This window comes from Silurus meridionalis, chromosome 4, assembly GCF_014805685.1.
Source record: "Silurus meridionalis isolate SWU-2019-XX chromosome 4, ASM1480568v1, whole genome shotgun sequence".
Classification (NCBI taxonomy): domain Eukaryota; kingdom Metazoa; phylum Chordata; class Actinopteri; order Siluriformes; family Siluridae; genus Silurus; species Silurus meridionalis.
The window spans coordinates 2121439-2136054 of record NC_060887.1 but is presented as its reverse complement, the minus strand read 5'-3'; the positions used below and the strand labels follow the sequence as shown (position 1 = coordinate 2136054).

Here is a 14616-nt window from a genome sequence, read left to right as displayed (position 1 = left end):
AATGTTTATAATCTGCAAAAACTACAGCCATGTAAATGATTGTGTGTTGTGTGGAAACTCACCAAACCCTGTCTTTATAGTTACAGCAGCCCCTGAAACCACAAACTCACACAAATAGACTGGCAGTAACTAGTAATTCAGACTCAATTCAAATTCAGTATAAAAATGTACTTTGTTTTATTGATGTTAAGAAGATAGTACAGAATGCTACATTATAGCTTTTATTAACATTTTATTGCTGTAGTTGTTTATGTATCTAAAGCAGGATTTGTTTAAGGAAATATGTATTAAAATAAAGTACATTTAAAAAAATAAGTAGACATGATTAGACAGATTATGAATGTTTGTCTTTAGTCACACTTTTACACTTTTAGCTGAAAATATTCCTTGTGGTGGGTCAATTCTTTTGTAGGACAAGTTTTGATCGCCTCGGCTGTGCACCAAAAGGTTTCAAAATAATCAAACGTCATGATCAAGAATTGCCGTTAGATCTGAAGCTTGGAGACCTGATCCTGGTCAAAAGAGCGAGCAGCAGTGGGGGATCAAGCCTCGGATATTACCATGCTGGTGTTTGCTGCTGTGGCGTGGTCAAGGACATCATCCATTTTACACGTAAATCTCTAAGTCTTCATGTAAAGTTCAATATAAATGACACAACAATTTATTTTATTTAACTTAATATATGGGTGTATACATTACAGCATCTCAGGCTTCTTTTTAAAATAACAAACACCTAAAGTCTAATCATAAAATCACAATGTAGAGATTATTGCCTTTGTACTGAATTCCATGTTTATGTGTCCATTTAACACTTAACTGCTTCTGTCTATCTTAGCCCTCTTCATTCCTGTAGCATCACAATAAACATGGAAAAACAAACAAATATTTATAATACTATATAACATTAAATATCATATCTTTTTTCCAGCAAAACCCCACAAATGTCCCACCCAGTCCCTTGTTGGTCATGGAGAAGTGGGAAAATTAGATCTGGAGGTGTTTTGTGAAGACGACCAGTTTGTGGTCTACAGGAAGGAGAATGGGATTCGGGTAACTTTTTCGAAAAAGTGTGTCTTGCGAAGAGAAGAAGACCTGTATACAACATACTGGAATACAATTGTATCCATTTTGCAATGGAGCTGCTGGAGGTAGAACCAGAGGTAATACATTTATTTGTAGCTTCACCAAAAATAAAAAATAAAAACTAACTGTAAGCACTATTCTAATGATCGAGGGACAACGTATTAAGAAAAAAAAAAGGTTGAGAACAACAGAATGAAACTGTTAATTGTCTACATATCATATAATAAAAAAAAATAACTAAATAAAATATATATATACAGTGGAACCCAGTTATGTCGCCGGCCTAGTGGACACCAAAAAGCATCGAGATAACCAATGACCTGGCGATATGGCAGCAATACATTAACGTGCTTGAAATTTCTTTATGTAAATGATGCGCATTAATAAATGAGAATGTGCATGCACGTGTTTTTGAAGGGGTTTTTTACACAACAGCGTTGCCGCGATTTGATTGATTGGTCATGTGGATCAAGATAACCTGTAATGCGGAAGTAGGCGGAAGCCGAAGTAAACGCAAAGTTTATAGAGAATACTCAGGAGATAATCCACCAATACTTGTAGCGAAGCAGTAATATCCAGTGGTGCGCTCCGTGAGCACGGTCCACGAAGTTCTGTGAAAGCAGAGACAGTTCGTGTAGAGAATCCACGGATCCACGCAATGGAAAGCGCAGCGCTGTGCAGCAACGGATAAACGTGGTGCAGACAGCGTGAACATGGAAAACAGCAGGATCGGGGGAATTCCGGGGGGCCGTTGAGAGAATGCGCAGTTCGAGAAGAAGGGTATGTAGCGGGATACGAATACGCGATTACACAGACCGCCATGAACCAACACATACGATCATGCACAAACAATAACGGACCACAAGTGTGTGGAGGTGAGGGGCTTAAATAGGAGATGGGATGAGTAAGTGAATGAGAGTCAGGTGTGTGTGATCAGCATGACTGCGACAAACTCCGTGCGGGCGGGCATACACGGGAGAAGAAGCAGGGTGCTTCGGGGAATGCCGCCACCAAAGGGGGCGTGGCAGGGGGGATTCCTGACATAACCGACGTTAAGTGCCCCCCCACCCCCTTGTGCTCGAGATATTAGGGTTCGGCGACATATCCGATCAAAAATGCTAAGACAAAGCGAGAATTTGGCAGTTCCACTTCAAAACGTCGACTTAATAGGGTTGGCGAGTTCACGAGGTCCAGATAAGTGGGTTCCACTGTATATGCACTGTATGTATAACTTCACACACACAAATTAAAACTTTCAGTTTCAGTAGTAGTAAATTTTATTTATTTATGTTTGCTATCAGTATAGTTTCTTATAAAATGTATGTGTTTTCTTATATAGACCATAAAGGATTTCATTGACAGAATTTTGGATATAACTGACAACTAATCAACAGAAATGTAAGTATGTTGTAGTGCAGTGACTCTGCTGTCCACATACTGAGGAAAAATGTTTTATTACTATATTTAAATATCTTTAAAATGTATTTTCTTTTGAATTTATTTTAGGAGATGTCACCATAAAACCCTTAATGCTCGTATTTAAGAGTTTGCTGGGAAAAAACATTGTTTCTTCTGAAAGATGATCAAATCATTTTTTTTTTCATTTAATATATTAATAAAATGTTCATTTGTTAATTTTAAATAAAATCAGTTAATTATTTGTGTTTTTGTCAGCAGTCATTGCCCAAATCTATTTAGTAATATGATGTCACTTCTTACTCCATTTCTACAACATGATCAGCAACAATGCATTCAGGGATGTAAAAGAGGCAGCAGTACTTCATTGCATTTCTCAGTCAGGAATAGAGGAATAAAGATTTGTGGACTTAGAAGTTTGATTTGATTGATTGCAGTCACATCAGGTGGACTTTTGTGAAGGGTTTCCACTGGGTGGGGAATACACTGCCTTCCACGTCAACCCAATCAAATGTTCCAGTTCACAAGTTCTTTGCACATAGTTCACTATGAGCAAAATGGTTCCACTAATCATTTCAGTAAAACCTGCAGCAGCTCCCTGACAAGTTCTGGCCAGAAATTCGCAAAAGCTTTTTTGATTTGTTAACATAAATGCACAGACCTCCACCCCTGCCGTCCTGTCCGCCCGGAAAACACTGCGACCCCTGAAAATCCGTAAAAATCATGACATTACATTCCTTAATCCGCTTGTGTGATGTTATCCGGAGCAGCAGTTCATCCATTTTGTTCACCAGAGACCGTACATTAGCAAGGAATATGCTTGGGAGAGATTGTTGATGTGGATTTAGCCTTCGCCTAGACATAATGGTGCCTCGCTTCCTCCGTTTACGGTCTCGGCGCCGGCGCTGGGGTCTCGCTGCTGGCCGAGGTGGATCAGCGGTAGACGTTGTTCGAGCGATTTCCCGAGGAAGTTGAAAGTCCCTCTCTGTAGTTGTGACCGATGTCTAGTAATGTTTATCGGCTATATGAGAGGTGTGCAAGCCTGTTCTGAGTGAATCAACTTGCAGTTAGTGGAGAAATTTCTGTAAAGAAAATTCTGTAATCTGTAGAGACGCGCCGCCATCTTGGTCTGTTTGGACTCACAGCTGAAAATGTCCTACCTAAATTTAAATGTTAACAGTTCCTGATAAAAATGTCCTACATACACAATTTAAATTTCTTTAAAAGAAGACACTTTGAGCTTTACTGTGCATTATTCACAGTTGATTTTGAACCTTTGTGTGTGACATGGAAACCTTCAGAAATGCCTGCCATATTTATACAAAAGACACACATTCACAATATATCGATACACAAGTCTGTTTTATTTTAAAGTGTTTCAAACTTTATAGCGTTTGCAGACCCAGTGTCCATCGTCCCTCCTTTTGGCACAGGTGAATTTCTGACATGTTGCACAGGTAAACCTGCTGCGATTGCTGTTGCAGCTCTCTTTCACCTGGCAGCTGCAGCAGCTTCAGCATCCTGCCTCTGTACCAATATTTCCTTGTTCCGTCTGCAGCAGTCTGTGCGACAGTGACAGTAAAATAAAGAAATTGTCCGTCGTGACATTTCTCCCATCATCTCCCATGTTCTTTCTACAGCCTTATACAGTCATTATGGTTATAAAACTAGGAGCTACTGAGCTCAACATTTGTGATCATCACAGATCCAGCATCAGCTTCTCCATGCCAGAGCCTTTAAACACTCCAGGAGGTCCAATGTCAAAACTCCACACATGTAGTGGGATCCAATTGGCACTGGTACGTCTCTAGATGGTTCGGGATGTTTGTGAGTTCGGCATCTACTTCGTCAAAGGTCCATAATCTTCATGAGGTGGGAGGTGACTGGAGCTGGCCAAACCTCAGGGTGTCTCGGGATGGGAGAGAAAGAGAAGCAGTGGAGAGAATTAGCGTAGCTGCTGTTCATGATATTAACAGCACAAGTTGATAATGTGCATGTGATCAGATGTTCTGGAGCACAAGGTTATGATATGATGTGTGTTATGTGTAGGCTTTGCTAAAAAGATACGTTTTTAATCTACACTGTGAGAGTGTGTCTGAGCCCTGAACACTGTCAGGAACTTTGGGTTTCTGTAGGTTCTGTAGGTGGATTTTATTGCATCTCATGACTTTAGAATGTAATACTTTATTGCACTGAGGTGCTTTAGTACATAAAGGTCTACATTTAAACATATTTATAGTTTTATAATGATTAATTTTTATTTTTATTATATGCAGATTTACACATATATGAAGCCCAAAGAGATGAAATTAATAAATTCCTAATAATTGGTTTGATGTTAATTGTTAAAAAAATAAGCGCCCCTTATCTTATTTATAAAACAGAACTGAACTGATCTTGCTAATAAAAGCAAGGAACATTCATACCCCCATAAAAAACCTATAATAATAATAATAATAATAATAATAATAATAATAATAATAATAATAATAGCTGCAGTTGGTTGTCAGATGTCAGTCTCACACTGCCCTCTAGTGGCCCTGTCAGGACATTCTTTTTACCTAATTCTGTACAAATATACAGTGGAACCTCGGGTTACGAACGCCCCGGCATACGTATAATTCAGGTTACAATTCGCAGTTCATCAAAATTTTTGCCCCTGGTTACGAACAATATATCGGGATACGAACGTCGCGCACCAAAAAATCGCAGGCAAGTTGGTTGTTTTTGCTCTATCCACGCAGCTCGTCACATCAGTTAGCGTCCTGTGTCCCTAGCGAGAGCATCGTGTTACTTATCCGCTTGAACTTTTCCCAGCAGCAGCGTAACAACTCGTTAGTTGATGCTTGTGGAATGATGAGATGGACAACATTAGCCGATGCATAACCACTTTACTTGTTTTTATGAAGATAGATTAGCAGGGTTACAGTATAATATAACTCCCAGGTGGATAAACTTGGATTAACAGGCCGCACTGCAGAACACAAACAGGTTTCTTCATATGAATCGCACACAGGAAAAACATCCAGTCCGCACATTTCTTTTCCAGTACAATACCCATAATGCATTTCCTCTGGACTTCAATACCCAGAGATAGTAGCCTTAAAGAAACAGCTCGCATTAGAGGGACAATGAGAGCTGTTTCTTTAAGGCTACTATCTCTGGGTATTGAAGTCCAGAGTGTTAATCGTGTTAATAACACTGTCTTTAATATTCTATAATATAATATATAATAATATATAATAATATAATATAATAAGATTCTCCTTCCAAACAATAACTCTCCTCCTCCCCTTCTATGAACGTCGTCTCCTGCAGCGAGTCTTCTCAAAGGGAAAGTACCCGGTAAAGATCTTTTCCTCTTTTGTATGTTTTTATGTGGTATGATTTTAATATAACATGTTAAAAGTAAATAATATTAGTGAATATTGGCTTTATTTTTATTTAAGTAATATTTTGGTTGTCCAGAACGAATTACCAAGTTTCTGTTCATTATTATGGGGAAATTTGTATCGGGATACGAACTTTTCAGGTTACTGAATAAAGTACCGAACGAATTAAATCCGTAACCCGAGGTTCCACTGTATTATTAATGGTGTTTTGTTGTCTAGTTATATGTGATGTTGATCTTTTACAAAGCAAGATATTTTTTTTTAGATAATATTAAACTGTTTTGAATTTAAGCTGTTAACTGTTTTACATACAGGGGGTTCATGTTTAATTTTTAAGCTGAATTTTTGTGATTATAAATAAATGAAACAGAAGTTAAATAAAGTTGATTAAAATTAATGTAATAAATAATGTAGAAATAACGAGTACAGAATTAATAACATTTAAACAATTTATTTTGTCAAAAGGTTTTTATAAAATCCAGTCTTTATGGTGAGAAACTGCATGAAGTTAGTATTAAATTTATTAAAAGTATCATCTACATGCAAGAACTCAATTAAGCATATTGTTATAATAAAATGTAAACTTGATCAAACCTCAAATCAGACTCTGAACTGTACGAATGCTATTTGTTCTGTTATTGAACTAGAAATGAATCTTTCGATTCAGACTCAATTGAACCGAATCCAGTGAACCGACTCTTCTGGACCTTATTATTTTAAATGAATTTATTGAACCGAACTCTTTTGAACCGAGTGACTTGAACTGAATCTACAGAGTAGAAATTAATGAATCAAACAAAACTGAATGCATTGTGAAAGTGTGATTTCTGATGTTTTTAACTAACTGAGGTTGTTAAAAGTTCTATTTAAACAGTAGATGTTATAAGGCTGCACTAAACTTTTAATTTTTAGTTCATATTTAAATGAAGAAACAAAACAACACAATTTGAAATATTACATGTTCATTAAACATTACAATAATAATAGATTTGTACTTTATTATATGTAAGACATGTGCTCACATGCTGAATCTAAACCTGCCCAGAGCTTTACAGATTTTTGCTCTCCAGTGCTGCCATTTCCTGTTCCTCAGGAATTATAGAGGAAGTTGTAAGGATGGTCAGATCTTTCCATGAGGTCAGACCCCGAGAACTGCCATGCAACAAAACATTAAACTTTCTAATCTGAGATCTCTTTAATTTGAGGAGAGGAAAACATCTGTTCAGCTACCCTCTCCAGCCCAGGACCTCCACATCCAGCATCTTCACCTCCAAGATTGTCTGAGACCAGCCACCTGGACAGATGCTGCAACAATCAATTTGCATAACCAAAGAATTTCTTCTCAAACTGTCAGAAACCGTCTCAGGGAAGCTCATCTACATGCTCATCATCCTCATCGGGGTCTTGACCTGACTGCAGTTCGACTTGAGTGGGCAAATGCTTACATTTTATGGCGTATCTCACTTTGGATAGGTTTTCACTGTACAGGGCAAAATGCATGAGGCAAATGGTGGTCACACCTGATACTTTCTGGTTTCCAGATACACCCGGACCCTCCGGAACCCACAATACACAAAAAAGTAAAAGAGTGGCCTTTTATTGTGGCCAGCCTAAGGCACACCTGTGCAATAATCATGGTGTCTAATCAGCATCTTGATATGCCACACCTGTGGGGTGGATGGATTATCTCGGCAAAGGAGAAGTGCTCACTAACACAGATTTAGACACATTTGTAAACATTATTTGAGAGAAATAGGCCTTTTGTTAGATCTTAGATCTTTGAGTTCGGCTCATTAAAAATGGGGGCAAAAACAGGTGTTGTGTTTATAGTTTTGTTCAGGATAGATAGATGGAGCAATAGAGCAAGCAGCTTTGTCACCAGTGTATCACTCTTAGTCAGTTACACGTGCTTTGGTTAGGTTAGCTTCAGTTAGGTTGGGTTGAAACCTTCAAAAAAACAGAAGGATATACATAATTACAAACAAATCTCATCCTGTGCATTAACACAAATATACACAATTTGTACACTTTAAATACACCGACTTGATTATTTTAATTACCAAACAGTCTAACAGTTCAAACAGTCTTACTAGCACACAAGTTGCATCAAACTTTTTCCAAAGCACCTCCATCCTACCATTAGCGTCCTGAGTTGACCAATCATTGACATGCTTTCCGGTTCTCATGTCCTCATCCTTTCGTAACTCTTTAGTCATGCTCATATTCAGTCGCGCAAATCACAAGCTCACCAACCCTCCGGCGCGACTTCGGCTGTTTCCGGTGCTCTTTTATAAACCGTTTTCTCAAATTTTATCAGTTCGGCATTCAGGATTCACGTTTTTTTTTACAGGCAAGCAAAATAACTTTTAAACTCACTTCAAATTGTCCTTTTAACTCCACATGCAGTTCGACATTTAGACACTAAAACCCTTGCAGTTGGTTCTGTTGTTATGATGCTCGATCCCCAGCTGCACGAGCCCTTTGGTTGATTGGGAGAGTGATTAGGACATTTCTTGGAGCACATGGACAGGTAAGATCTGCAGAGTTCTACGTTAAAGGTTCGACTATACACACGGCCTCTTACCCGTCTTATAAATCTACCAGAGATAGCTGATGAGGATGACACTAAGATTAAACCGACAGATTTTATACTTGGATTTAGGGACAAATATGCCATGCATATTTGGCAGTGTAGGACAGGATTCCCATTCAGTTGTATTTCCACGCTTCACCACTAGAGGCAGATACACAGTTTACCACTCATAAAGTTACCTCTGACATCACAGTGCGTCAGCAAGAGTATAAAAGACCAGAACACTAAGGAGCAGTAGGCATTGTCCCTAGAACTGCAGTCTTCAGCTGAGACTAAGGTACTGGTATGGTGTAAAGGATCATCTGGAAAATCACCCAGATTGTTGGGAATATGAGTACAGGGAAAAAACAAGCTTTGGTTGGATAGTAAGGAAAGATGTAAACAAGTTAGAGCTGAAACATTGTGAAATTGCTCCTTCTGTTACTCTACCAGCAATTCCACCGTGGTTGTTTTATAACCCAGTGATAGATTTACAAAATATTGAGTAATCCGGGATGAATATGCCAAGGCAGTGATTTCATGTGAAGTATGTAAAAGATGGCAGGAATTATGGAAAAGTGGGACTAAAGAAAGACATCTCTTTCAGATACAAGAGAAAGTTGGTAGTGAGAGGAAAAGTTTGGGAAATGGAAGGAAGGATGTCGTCATCACAAGATTAAGAATTGGACATACTGCATTAAATCATAGTCTCTTTAGAAACGGAAAAGCATGAATCGGGTGTATGTGAGAAGTGTGGGGAATTGGAAACAGTGAGGCACATATTAGATAAATGTCCTGCATATGAAAGAGACAGATTTCAGTTAAATCAGGAATTAGGATGGATAGGAATGGACAATATCTCTAATGGTACTGCTGGGAAGCAAATTCAGGCAATCGAGAGCTCAAGAATTGTTATTTAAATACCTAAAAAATACAGGAAGGATAGATAGAATTTATTTATTTTTTATTTTTTATTCCATGGGAGAGATTCTTTGTGAATTATTTACTGCATCGGATTTGTATTCTGCAATTTCATGTCTGTGACCCTTAGTTACAAAGAAAATAGTTAATGGTCATTTTACTACCTCTGTTGTTCTTGGTAGTAGCAGCATAAGGAGAGGATGTGGGTTTTGCCAGCAGTTACATTTTGATGTGTTACTCCTACATTAAAACTTCAGTGCATTTACTTCCTGTTTTCCTTTTCAGTTCCCTGAAAGAGAAGCAAAACGAGGTTACTGAATTTTAAGGTAAATCATAAGTGTACTTTAAATACATCATAGTGTTCATATTGTTTGTAATGAGATGTTGCTGTAGGTTGGTATTTCAAACACACTTCGAATCTCATTTACAACATAACTAATATTCCTACAGATTCTACAGTAAACGTGTTGGAAGACAGCAATGGTGAGTGTCTGTGTTCTTTGTTGTGTTAACACTACTCCAGTGACGGGCCGTGCATTTGGTACCTGGGGATTTAGTGTGGACTTACCTGATTTAATACACCTCTTAATACCATTACTATCATGTCGCCATTTTACAAACCATCAATACTATAAAAAAAACCATTTTACTAAAGCAAGCGCCAAACCTCTACACTAAAACCGCGATTCCTTTTGTAGGACAAGTTTTTGATTGCTCTCGGCTGTGCACCAAAAGGTTTCACCACTGTCAAAGGCTATAACGAGAAATTAACGGAAGAAGCAAAACTCGGAGACCTGTTCCTGGTGAAAGAAGCTAACAGTAGCGATGGATCCAGTCTAGGATACTACCAGGCTGGCGTTTACTGCAGTGAAGACCGGATATCATTCTCTTTACATGTAAATCTCTAAATATCCATGTAATGAACTCTTCATTCCTGTAGCATCACAATAAACATGGAAAAACAAACAAATATTTACAGTACTATATAACATTAAATATCATATCTTTTTTCCAGTCTTCCCCGAAGGTTCCTTATACAAACCTGGTCTTCCAGAAGTGGGCAAATTAGACGTGGATGTGTTCTGTGGAGACAAGACTTTTGTGGTTCACAGAAAGGACAAAGGAATTCCTGAAAACTTTACAGACAAGGTTCAAATAGCCAAGCGGAAAGTACCAGTATACGATGCTCTTCATTACAACTCTATCCATTTTGCTCTGGAGCTGCTGGAGGTCGAATCAGAGGTAATACATTTATTTGTAGCTTCACCAAAAAAAAAACAAAAAAAAAATCACTGTAAGCACTATTCTAAAGATCGTAGGACACTGTACGTATTCAATTCTATTTTACATTTCTGGAGCAAATTTCATTCTCGTTTGCATCTTCAAATTCAATTCCATATTTGGATAGTAGTATATGAACATTAATGTAAAAAAAATGTGAAATATATATATATATATGCACTGTATGTATAAATACACACACACAAATAAGAACTTTCACATGTTTAAACCTGTGTAAAAGAAGTAAATTTTATGTTTGCTATCAGTATGTGTTCTTATGAAATGTATGTGTTTTCTTATATAGACCATAAAGGATTTCATTGACAGAAGTTTGGAAATAATTGAAAACTAATCTACAGAAATGTAAGTATGTTGTAGTGCAGTGACTCTGCTGTCCACATACTGTTGATAAAACACAAATAATTAACTGATTTTCTTTAAAAATCAGTTAATTATTTGTGTTTTTATCAGCAGTCATTGCCCAAATCTATTTAGTAATATGATGTCACTTCTTACTCCATGGACTTTTGCCTTTGCTGCTACATTGCTATGTTTCTATGAAGTAGAAACTAGTGGTGGACAGTAACAAAGTAAATGTAATTTCTGTAGGTTTCTGTAGGTTCTGTAGGTGGACGATTTTATTGCATCTCATGTAAAAATTGCAGTAGCAGTTCTACAGAATTCACGTCTCAATGAGAGAAAAAGCTCAGCTTTAGTAACTCATCCTGCTGTTTTAATAAAAAGATTTCAATAAAAAGAGAATCTCAGCATCTCCAACTAGAAATACAATGTGGATTCTGTTCAGGTTCATACAGCAGGTGATGGAACTCATCAGTTTGCATGTTAATGAGCTGGATGAAGCATTTATTCATTAGTTATTTATCCAGTTATCATCTGTTAACCTGTTATTTCAACAAAACCAGATTTTCTCCTGCAAACCAAGTTCAAGAAAATGCTACAAGGAATTGACTCCCATGTCGTGTTTGCTGGACTTTAGAATGTAATACTTTATTGCACTGAGGTGCTTTAGTACATAAAGGTCTACATTTAAACATTTATTACTTTATAATGATTAATTTGTATTATTTTTATATGCAGATTTACATATTTATGAAACCCAAAGTGATAAAATTATTAAATTTCCAATAATTGGTTTGATTAAACAATGTTATTTGGGTGTTATACAATCAACACATCCACGTCAAAGCAAGAAACATTCATAAACCCCCAAAACTATAATAAGGATGATGATATTAATAATAATAATAATAATAATAATAATAATAATAATAACTGCAGTTGGTTGTCAGATGTCAGTCTCACACTGCCCTCTAGTGGTCCTGTCAAGACTTTCTTTTTACTTAATTCTGTATAAATATTATTAATGGTGTTTTGTTGTCTAGTTATATGTGATGTTGATCTTTTACAAAGCAACATATTTTTCTTGATAATATTAAATTGTCTAAAAGATAATTTTCTGATCTGTAAACAAAATACTTTTAGTTTTTCTTAGTTTTTTACTGTTTTACATACAGGGGGTTCATGTTTAATTTTTAAGCTACATTTTGTGATATAAATAAATGAAACACAAGTTAAATGAAGATTAATATGATTATCTCGTATTTAAGATTTTGTTGACTTTATTTATTATTTTTGGACATGGAGAGGTTTAGCATTCAGTTCCTCATATAATAATCTGTCTAATTCTCTGAAGTCTTCTTCTCTTTCTCACAGTGATTCTGAGTATCCTGAAGCTCCATGGTGGTCCATTCTAAAGTGACCTCAAGCTCAGCAACATGTTCCTCTGCTTTTTTGTTCTCTCGCCCAGCTCTCTCTCACATTCTACAGTTTTCTCCAGTTCCTTATAGTTTTTGTAGTAAAACTGGAGCTCTATGGTGGTCCGTTTCAAAGTGGCCTCAAGCTGAGCAACATGTTCTTCCACTTTCTTTTGTTCTCTCACCCAGCTGTCTTTCACAAGATCCACAGTTTTCTGCAGTTTATCATGCATTTTCATGGAAGATTGAAGCTTCATGGTGGTCAGGTCCAAACTGAACTCAAGCTGAGCAACACGTTCCTCCAGATGTTCTTTTTCTATCACCCAGCTCTGGAGATGTATGGCATTTCTCTCATCAACTTCCTCATCCTCCTCTTCAACAAGCTGTTTATATTTCATTTGTCTCCAGCATTGAAAAAAATCTCTAAATCTTCTGAAGAGCTTCATTTTTATGTCTCCTTACTTACAATTAGCAAATTCACAAATGAGAAACAGAGGCGCGTTCTGGCTTATATAGAGTGTCCTGATCCACCGCCTGTGACGTCACACAAGTATATTTTCTTTCTCTCTCTCTCTCTCTCTCTCTCTCTCTCTCTCTCACACAGACACACACGCGCATGCGCACTTTACAGAGAGAAACACAGTTAGAGTATGATGGTGTCTTCACAGCTTTTCTGTTGTTCCTGAGAGAAGAGCGATATTACAGTCATAAATAAGATAAAAACGGCTGTAAACTGTGTATAAAGCGAGTGAAGGTCAGCGGGACTCCATGCTCTCTGAGGACGGACCGGGGCTAGCTTAGCATGCTAACTTCAGTAGATATCTCTGTTACATTTTATTTTTTATTTAACCTTTATTTTTCCAGGAAGGTCCCATTGAGATTAACAGAAATCTCTTCTTCCAGGGAGTTCTGGCCAAGGTGGCCATATAAAAATTTCACATAAACACATAACATACAAAAAATAAAAAAATAAAATAAAGTAATTAATTAAAACAGTTACATACCTCACTCGTTTTACATTGCAATATATTTGTAAACACATTCAAAGAAGGAATTATTTCTAGTGGAGTAATAGCTTGAAATTCATTCCACAGCCAAGGAGCACAGTAAGAGAAAGCAGATTTTCCATGTTCCGAGTGTACTCTAGGTACGTCTAATGTAATACCAGTTGACGATCTGGTGCTGTAGTTCTTTTTACGCAAACATAAAAGCCTAGTAATATAATTTGGAAGCATACCAAGCAATGCCTTTACAGTATATACTAATATATGTGATTTCCTTCTTTGATATAAGGAGGTCCAACCTACACAGTTATGTAGCAAACAATGACGAGTACGTGAACAAGCATTTGTTATAAAACGCAATGCAGCATGATAAACACAATTTAATCTTTTTAATAAATATATAGAGGCATGCATATAAATAATATCACCATAATCTAAAATAGACGGAGCAATGATCATAGAACGACTACGCGAAAAAATAATATACTTCGTTTTTTTTTCGCATTTAAAACTAATTTCAATTGGAGTAAATTATGCTGAAAAGTGTTAAAAGAATTCTGGAGAATTTCAATAGCTTGTGACAAAGAGGATGCGGTTGAATAAATAATTGTATCGTCAGCATAAAAATGTAGCTTTGCGGATTTTATTCCCTGTCCTAATTCATTTATAAAAATAGAAAAAAGAAGTGGTGCCAATAAAGAACCTTGGGGAACACCTTTTTTGACTGTTAACACGGATGAAACATAATTATCTACAGCAACACATTGCGTTCGATCAAATAAATAATTTTTAAACCAACTCAAAGCCGAATTACAAAGACCTATATATTTAAGTCTCTTTAACAGTAAGTCATGATCCACTAAGTCAAATGCTTTTGTCAAATCAACAAACAAGGCAACACAATGCTGTCTTTCATCGAGAGCAGTTATTAAATCATTTGTAATAAGTGTAGTAGCTGTTATCGTACTATGACCCGCTCTAAAACCTGACTGAAATGCATTTAGAATATTATGACTACCTAGATATTCTTTCATTTGATCATTTACTATAGATTCGGAAACTTTTGCTAAGATCGGTAGTTTAGAAATAGGTCGATAATTATTTAAATCACAGGGATCTCCTCCTTTTAATAATGGCATAACCATAGCTGATTTCCAAGAAGTTGGAATTAC

General features: G+C 36.8%; 1 protein-coding gene and 1 long non-coding RNA gene across 6 annotated transcripts in view; one reads left to right on the top strand and one right to left on the bottom strand.

Annotated features, from left to right (window-relative positions):
- Positions 1-14616, bottom strand: part of LOC124384658 (leucine-rich repeat flightless-interacting protein 1-like) — a 468068-nt gene that overhangs the window by 135012 nt on the left and 318440 nt on the right. The window lies entirely within an intron of this gene.
- LOC124384674 lies at positions 8740-12457 on the top strand. Of its 5 annotated transcripts, none has more exons than XR_006925450.1 (7): positions 8740-8761; positions 9670-9710; positions 9835-9867; positions 10083-10280; positions 10400-10626; positions 10970-11028; positions 12400-12457. It is a non-coding gene; the product is annotated as an uncharacterized LOC124384674 (long non-coding RNA). The 5 variants fall into 5 exon arrangements; XR_006925452.1 differs by having other exon boundaries at positions 12380-12406; XR_006925453.1 differs by lacking the exon at positions 12400-12457 and adding an exon at positions 11275-11482 and having other exon boundaries at positions 10083-10300.